At 42.2% G+C, this 9,300-nt stretch overlaps 1 long non-coding RNA gene across 1 annotated transcript; it reads left to right on the top strand.

Annotated features, from left to right (window-relative positions):
* The first annotated feature begins 252 nt into the window (after positions 1 to 252).
* On the top strand, positions 253 to 2,405 carry LOC129815963 (uncharacterized). Its single transcript, XR_008753499.1, has 7 exons — positions 253 to 417; positions 689 to 776; positions 954 to 1,061; positions 1,171 to 1,355; positions 1,449 to 1,552; positions 1,654 to 1,760; positions 1,918 to 2,405. It is a non-coding gene; the product is annotated as an uncharacterized LOC129815963 (long non-coding RNA).
* The last annotated feature ends 6,895 nt before the right edge of the window (positions 2,406 to 9,300 follow it).

Raw genomic sequence — 9,300 nt, 5'->3', positions numbered from 1 at the left:
TAAGCAATTATGGTAATTCCAAATGCCCTTAACTAGGTGTCTTCGCTAAACAGACACAAAGGTTGGGGGGATGAAAGTGGAAGAGAGTGGTAGACAGACAGATAAAGATGGAGAGAGAAAGACAGCAGTGCAAATGTATTTTATTTTTATTTAACTAAGTCAGTTAAGAACAAATTCTTATTTACAATGACGGCCTACATGCTTAGACTTGAGTATTTCAACAACTCTTCTCTTCCAACTTGTTAGGCAATCATATCTACCTAATGGAGGAAGGATGGCCAGCCACACAGGAGGGTGATTTTTACTAAGGAGGAGAAGGAGGCTGTGCTGACCGAGATGCATGCTGGCCATTTGGGAGTGAAGCGCATGATTGCCAAAATCAACCTACACTTCTTCTGACGGGGAATTGTCAAGGAGGTGGACAGCTGGGCAAATAAAATAACCTTTTGTTTATCACAGTCTATTATATCTGAAATTATTATGATTTCAATGAATGTTCTGTCAGAACACACAGTTTGAGAGGGCGAAGACTGGCGCTGGAGGTGAAGCCCATCAAGCATGTTATAAGTTAAATTCTGTCACCAATAGTTTTTTTTACAATTTGTCTTTGTTTTCCATGGCACATAATCAGACATATATCAATATCTTACATTGTCAATAGATATCGCTCTCCTACCCTCTCCTTCAGGTTTGGTGAATGGACCAACCAGACCCTCAAGACTGCTTTGGGCAAGTCCCTTGATTGGTACCAGGAAGGGTGGAAGAACAACCTGAAGGTAATTCTCTTCAAACACAACAATAGCATCCAGGCCTCCACCGAGTACGGACAGGAGCCGCAGCTGTTTACTGAGGGAAGCAATGCAATTGTACAATTATTGCATATACTGTAGTCTTTCTCATTTGTGATTGACTTGTCGTTTGTCTATTGCTACCTTTGAATAACGTACTTTCAGATCACTGAAACCCCACCTGATGTGGTGCAAGTTGTCGAACCAGATCAGAACCCCTTTGAGGACCACCTTCAGGCACGGACTGAGAAGGATGTGGAGGTTTTTGACAAAGTAAAAATGACTGTCCAAGGTTAATTTATTCCATGGCCCTCCAAGAGATATGTTAGAGATGTATTTGTAATATGAAATATAAATGCATTTATTCCTGTTATCAATCAAGGTGAGACTGACCATCGACAAGGCACAGGAGAAACAGAAGGAGAGCTAACGGAGCAGAATCAAGAAAGGGAACAAGTGCTACGACATCCTGGCAAATTACCTGGTTTGGAAGAAGGACGAAAGGAAGGCGAGACCTGGGAATCCTCGCTGCTCTTTCGCTCCTAGCTGAGATCACCATCTGTTAAAGTGAATATAAAAAAATCTCAGACATTAACTATTTGCACACAAAATAATCTTAAACTAGTTTTAGTTTCCCTAACACTGATATTTCTCTCTTAGTCTTCCTAGGTTTACCTCGGTGGAAGCCAACAATCTTCTCCAGTTGGATGGTCGACTACTCAAAGCACTGACGCCCTACACTTCAGTGAAGCCCAGTAGACAAAGTGTGTTAAGCTTTGGTTGACATTTTAAAAAGCACGAAATGGTAGTTATGCTGAGCTTATAAAAATGTACCTATTCAATTTACCTCTCCAAATGACTTTAGGACCATCAACTGTCCGAGCCCTCCAGGACATATCTCATCCACCAGAACCAATGAGTTCGGATCAGTCTGATTCTCTGTGCTCTGAGTCAGAGGGGGACCAGCTTGAGGTAGGCTACACCTTTCAAAATTGTTAAAGTACATACCTCCCATTTATAACAGTGCACTAATACATCAAATGTTCTCACAGTAAAGTGTAACCTGTGTGTTTGCTTGTTTACGTCTGTCTCCTCCCCTGTTCCCTTTAACTTTGCTCCTGTTCTCCAGGACCTAGGGGTTCTGCCCACCACCCAGACGTGGATCCACCTGATGTCCTCCACTACCTGTTCTCCAGGACCTAGGGGTTCTGCCCAACACCCAGACGTGGATCCACCTGATGGCCTCCATTACCAACCACCCTCCAACTTTTCATTACATCATCTACAGCTACTGTTAAGGTCATTATCTGCTAACAACATTTGTTTTGCTCTATCATACTGGGCACATAATATGTAAGATACACAGATGAACTATGAACACGAGCACTGCAAACACTCAGAACAACGAGAGCAGCAGAGCCCCCCCTCCGAGACTGGCTGCCTGTTGAGAACAAGTGACAACCTCCCACCCACACAGCAACCACCTCCTCTATATTCCAGAAACCAGAATTCACTATTTTAGTCTGATTGCCATGTGAGTGTACAAAACAACTATCAAAGTTTATGTATTCAAATCTTAAATTTTGCCATGTTGGTGCTGGGATCTTGCCAAATAAATATTGCCATTGCCACAGCTGTTTCACAAGGTGTTCATTATTGTAAGTTGTACTTTGATGGTGTTTATTTGTTCCACATTATTCATTATTGTATCCTAGGACCTACAACATATATATTCAACCACAAGGGTGTACTAATGAGCTATGCGAGATGAATCATAACAGTGGATTACTGAAATGATATTATATCAGTGTAGATAAGGGAAGGCCAGGTTAAAATAAAAGCATGACAGCCAGACAAGCCAGTGTATGAATCGAACGGATTTGCATATGAACGGAGTAGAAATTAGCTGACCTTGTGATCTGTGAAGGTAAATAACTTTAATGAGTCAAGCAGATCACACGTTTCTGAAACGTAGTAACGTTTAAAACATGGATGTCATGTTGTAATGTTAACAAGGTACCCAAAAGTAGTTCATAGTAATGTTTTCATTATATTAGCTAAACAAAACATGTTTAAACAGCGAAATTGTTGCGGAAATCACCCCTGTTTGCATAGCTATGATGAAAAGAACGTAATTTATGTTGTAATGATCTCCAAAATTCTAATCATTATGTCATCACACCGTTGCTATATCAATGAACGCAAATAGTTCATCAAATCCCATTGTGACGCAGAGATGGACACTTTTTGGCATGACTGGCCCGGTTTCTTCCCTGGGCGGAGTACGCCCAGAACTCACTTCGTCACTCCCCCACCGGGCTGTGTCCCTTCCAGTGTGTCCTGGGGTACAAGCAGGCCCTGCTCTGGCCTTGAGGACCCCGATCCAGACCGAAGCCCCTGCGGTGGACGAGTGGTTCTGGCAGAGGAAGTTTGGAACGCTGCCCACGTGAGGCACCAACGTGCCGTCTGCCGCCAAAAGGAGCAAGCGGATCGCCAACGCAGTGAGACTCCTGTGTTCCATCCTGGTGATCGGGTCTGGCTCTCCACCAGGAACCTCCCACTCCGCCTGCCCTGCCGGAAGCTGAGCCCCCAGTTTGTGGGACCATTCAAAGTCCTCCGGCGGGTCAATGAGGTAACATACCAAATACAGCTTCCCACTAACTACTGGATCTCACCCTCTTTCACATTTCCCTCCCCAGGCTGGTAGTTTCTGGTCCCCTGGTTGATGCCGAACCTCATGACACCCCACCTCCCCTGGACATCTAGGGAAGCTCCGCCTTTGCTGTCAGATCCCTCCTGGACTCCCGACGTTGTGGGTGTCGGCTCCAGTACCTGGTGGACTGGGAGGGGTATGGTCCAGAGGAGCGGTGTTGGGTTCCGGTGGACGACATTCTAGATCCCAGCATCATCTGGGATTTCCACCTTCGCCGACCGGACCGGCACGCTCCTCGCCCTCAGGGCGGTTCCCCTGGCCGGCGTCGTCCTGTGGCTGGAGCCACACGTACTATCACGTCTTCTCCCGCTCCCGTGCTCGACGTCACCGGTCTACTAACCACCAGTCCTGGCAACCCATCATTATGCACACCTGGCAACCATCATTACGCACACCTGCGCCCTGTCATGAGGCAAACATGGACTTCATCACACCGTGATTACTTCCCCTTTATCTAGCACTCCGTTGTATCATCCATTACGTAGTATTGTTTCCTGTTTTTATGTTTAGATGCTACTCCTGTTTTTGTATTCACTCCATGTTCGTTCCTATTGAATTCACCAACTCCACCTGGTTCCTGACTCCCTGCGCCTCCATTACAATCTGATTGTTAAACAAATCACTTCAAAAAGTAGGCTACCTGTGCATGTTTGTCCACTCCAAAATAATTCCAGCATCCAAACTGCATGTAGCCTATACTTGTGCCATTTGATGAATGGAAATAGACATTTGTTACAAAACACCAAACAGTGTGCCTCATGACATTCAGCCATTGCCATTGATTAGGCCTACATTACCTGATGCGTCTTGCTGAATAATTGACTTAATTTGTAGCCTGAAAAGTTGGGGCACCTGAAATAGTTCTGAAAGTGTCCTGGGAAATATGGGATACTCACCTTAACACACATGGACAACATACTAGACTAGGCTAAAATGTGTATTACCATGAACTTCTAATAGGCCTACTGGTAGCCAGTGATGTAGTGGTAAAACAATTGGTGCGTAAACTCTGACGGTCACAGTAAAAAAAAAAAAGTCATGCTCCCTTTCAATGTATTTTTCTGATAAATGTGGGTAAATGGTGTTTACTTGCGCTTACCCTCCACTGCTGGTAGCCTACTCTCTCAGCCGATGCAATTTTACACACATGAACAGGTAGCCTACATTCAATATAATACATGAGTTAAATCAAAATGTGTCTTACACCCTAGTTCATGACTTGTCCATGATCCTTGAAGTCGTCACAGATTGTGTGACATAAAACACTACCATTCCTTATGTTAATGACATTTATGACGGTGTTGTTTTTCATGATGAATTATTTAATAATTGAATTAGAACATTTAACTGTACAGATCATGGATCTTGGAGATCTAGGAAAATGCACTGGAAGTGTAACTATGTCTATGTAACATTTAGTTGTGGTTTGCCTTGAAAACAGTTGTCATGGGCATAAATCCAAAACAATGTAGACCTATGCCATTGCACAATCGAGTGCTTCTAACCGAACATTAAAACCTCTTCTAACCAAAAGAGTCCCCTTATATGCCTACTGTCATTAACATATAGCCACTTGTTGGATGGATTGGATGCGCATCGGTGTCCAGCTCTATTTGTATTTATTAAGGATACGCATTAGGCAGCAGCCACTCTTCCTGGGGTCCAGCAACAATAAGACAGTTATATTCAATTTAAAATGTTACATGACATTACATTTCATAACACTTTTCGCAACACATTAAGTGTGTTCCCTTAGGCCACTACTCTACTACCACATATCTACAATACAAAATCCATGTGTATGTGTGTGTAGAGTGCGTGTCTTATCATGTGTATGTGTGTCTGTGCCTGTGTGTGTGTGCCTGTGTGTATCTCTTTACAGTCCCCGCTGTTCCATAAGGGGTATTTGTATCTGGGCTTTTTTCAAATCTGATTCTACGTCAGTTACCTAATGTGGAATAGAGTTCCATGTAGCCATGGCTCTACATAGTACTGTGTGCCTCCCATAGTCTGTTCTTGACTTAGGGATTGTGAAGAGACCTTTGGTGGCATGTCTTGTGGGGTATGCATGGGTGTCCGAGCTGTGTGCTCGTAGTTTAAGCAGACACCTCAGTGCATTCATCATGTCAACACTTCTTACAAAAACAAGTAGTGATGTAGGTTGGTTGTCTAATGATATCGTTGACCATCATCAGCCGACCCAGGAAAAAAACTAAAATTGATAGAAAATAATGAAGCTAAATAAATGGTGTAGTACTTCTGGCCACGGATGGCAGGGAGAACAGCAGTACCTGAAAAACAAAGCAATGAGCGCTCTAAACAGCTGACTGACAAAAGCAAACAATGATAAATCAACAGATAAATCTAATGCATTGGAATAAAGGACATTTTTTATCAAGGAAATTCAGCACTACTGAGTGGACAGTGCCGACACATAGAAATAAATGGTTTAGACCATGATAGAGATGTAGGGGTGTTTGTTTTATTTGGAAGCTATTATTTTCATATTTACCACTGTAAAACATTCACCACTACATTTTAGACAAATAGCATACAAATTAGTGACCCCCCTCAAAGTTGTACTTTTGTTGCATGTGATCTAAGTCCCCCCGACACCCCTGTAATTCACACCTTGTACTAACCTCCCCTGTTATCGATAATGATGAGAGGTTGGAGGGGGTTTGATCTTTAAACTATAACTTTCTCACCATTTTTGGGAGGGGGGGCACATTTTCTCCTCTCCTCCGCTCCTGACTCCATGTGCTGCCATAGAAATAGAATGAATAAAACGTGCGTCCCCATTCAAGTCAATTATAGCATAATGGTGGCCATTACGAGTGTACCCGCAGAAACAAAGCAGATAGTAAAATATGTGCTAAAATATGTGCTGTGATTTGTTGATTCAACTCAACTGACTTCAAGAAAAATAGATCTCACTGCATGATCCATATCAGTTAACATCATTTGAACATTCTACATTACCATGGAAATGATTGCATCACAATACCAGGTATCCATTGCGAGTGTACCCATGAGTTTACCAATCATACTGCCAGGGTAAGAAGTTCCAGGCCCATTCTATTCATTCTATTTCTATGCGTGCTGCTGCTGCATTGTGCCTAGGCAACCGAACACTCCTTTGCAAGGAGCCATAAGAGTCCATTATACAGCAGAAACTGACTCAACCGCACAAATCCCCGGCCATTCTATCTTCAGTCAGCTGTTCCTTCAAAACAATGTTAAACGGTTATGACGGTTATTTGATTTCCATGACGGTCTTCATCCATCACCGTCAGTTACAGGTTGATATGGTAATTGTGCCAGTACTACACACAAACTGTATTTTTGTGTGATCTATAAGCCCTTATGCAGACAAACATAGTGTCTAAATTGTAGGCTAGATTTTCTTTAACAATGTTGCATTGTCTGGGTACCAGTCTTTTTAGCTAACATTCCACTCCCTGCCACTGGCAAATGACAGGAGTGGCAAGGAGTGGAACGTTATAGTTTAACAGAGACGGCAACCAGGCTAACTGTTGCATGCAAAATCTGACTTGAGATGTCTGAGAGGCCTGTACACTGTCAGGCGATGTAGGATTTCTGCAAAAGTTCAGGTTACGATCCTTTGATGTGAGTAGATGTGAGCAATATCGTCAACAATGTCATAAGATACAGACAGAATGACAGAATGTCAACAATGGCGTAAGAATAAGTATCTATGGCATGAGTAAAAACGTAGGCTAAATCAACCTGATCTGCATGACATTATGGTAAGTTATTATGTAGCTTATTGTAGAGATATATCACTCTATCAGAAGGCTAGAATGAGCTGGGAGAACTGTACTATTGTGATTTGCGAATGAGAGCTGTGACGTCTCTATTTATATTGATGGAGGCAATTATCGTAAAAAACTTGTGAAATTTGCACACAAATTGGTTATTATCACAAGGAAAGAACATGAGTCTCTTGGGTTTTAAAGACACATTATGTCCAGCTTCACATTATGTCCAGTGCAGCTTTATCTGTGTCTTTTGTTGAAGGTCAACAGGCATTTTGTTAATTTGTGACAGTTGATACTGTCCCGCCCTGACCTTAGAGAGCCTTTATATTCTCTATTTTGGTTAGGTCAGGATGTGACTAGGGTGGGTACTCTAGTTTTTGTATTTCTATGTTGGCCTGGTATGATTCCCAATCAGAGGCAGCTGTCTATCGTTGCCTCTGATTGGGGATCATATTTAGGCAGCCTTCACTGTGGTTGTGGGGTCTTGTTTATGTATTGTTGCTTGTTAGCACTGCATAGCTTCACGTTCGTTTTGTTCTGTATTGTTTTGGTGAGTTTCATTTATTAAACATGTGGAACTCTACGCACGCTGCGCCTTGGTCCGATTCGTGACAGATACAGTATATGGGATGATTGATTTTTTATTATGTTATAACAACTGGACAATGAATGTCTTTTCCCAGCCATGTGTGAAAAACAGACACGCATACACACACACACGCACACACACACATTTCCATTGTATCTGATGCTGACTTCCTCTATTGTTGTGGCCAATCCTTAACCACACAGTCTGTTGCAGACCACATCATTTGTTATCTTTCTCTCTGTGTGTAAATTCTACGTTATTAGTAATAGTTTCAAAGAACATAGTTTCCTTATAACAATGTCTGATTGAGACCACCTGTAAGTTGATTGGGGCTTCTAATGTCATTACGGAAAATGCTTTATTTAGTACAATTAGTACAATTTCCCTGTGTGTTCCATGCCACTAGATGGCAATATAAGATCATGAATGGTTCAAATAATTTCTCTCTTTTTTTTTCTTTTTTTTTATCTAAAAGTCGATTTCTTCCTTAGCTCTGCTCTGAGTCTTTGCAATCTGCAAGGTCATTATGTCAACATTAACCTAGCAAGACTTAAATAACATTTGATCCTGTCCAGGAAGTGAGACATAGTAAACTGTATTCATTGTAAAATATGGACATTTTTCATGCAGAGATTGAATAATTGTACAGTAACTGACGATCAAATCCTTGTAGCTCTGCGTCCACATGGTGGCAGTGTAATCGTATCTTAATCTTATCGTGTACAGTAACACTGTCTCACCAAAGTCACCTGTACTCTAATATCATACCTGCATTATCCAACATGGAAAAAATACACGTTTATACAGTACTGAATATTATGTAAGCAACAAGGAACATTACAATTTGACAGATTAAATCACTATTTAATCAAATAGCCTACTATCAAATACAATGTTATATTATTGCTATACTTGTACAAAGACTAATTTGCAAGTATGCGTGTTATGCTCACATTACAGAGGGCTGTGTCACATGACCCTGTGAAAGGAATCTCAGATAGTCCATATTCCTATTAAGGCTGACCGACACCAAAAAGAGGATTGTATTGCAAGGCATGTTTGTGCATATTTCACAGAAATACAGGGTTTTCCATCTTTATTGACCCATACAGTCGATGACAGTCAGTGACATCCCCCCAGGAGAGCAGCAGTGGCTCTCCTCTCTCTCTCACCTGCTTGAGGAGTGTCTGTAGCAAAGCCACATCGATCTGTATAGCTTTGCCATGAGAACCACTCAAAGACAATTCATTCTCACCAAGACAGGGACTCCTGCTATTGATCAATGTGCAGGAACTGACTGGAGAGGGGGGGTTGACTGGAGGGTGGATTAAATCTCCTTTTACACATGTGGTCCCTTTCTGCAGGCTGTGGCCACTGTCAGCATAGAACATTGACTTGCCGCCACGCTGCAGCCGTGTCCCTGCATGT

This window comes from Salvelinus fontinalis, chromosome 18 (genome assembly GCF_029448725.1).
Source record: "Salvelinus fontinalis isolate EN_2023a chromosome 18, ASM2944872v1, whole genome shotgun sequence".
In the NCBI taxonomy this organism is placed as follows: Eukaryota; Metazoa; Chordata; class Actinopteri; order Salmoniformes; family Salmonidae; genus Salvelinus; species Salvelinus fontinalis.
The sequence above is the reverse complement of the archived record's forward strand: the minus strand, read 5'-3'. Positions and strand labels throughout refer to the sequence as shown.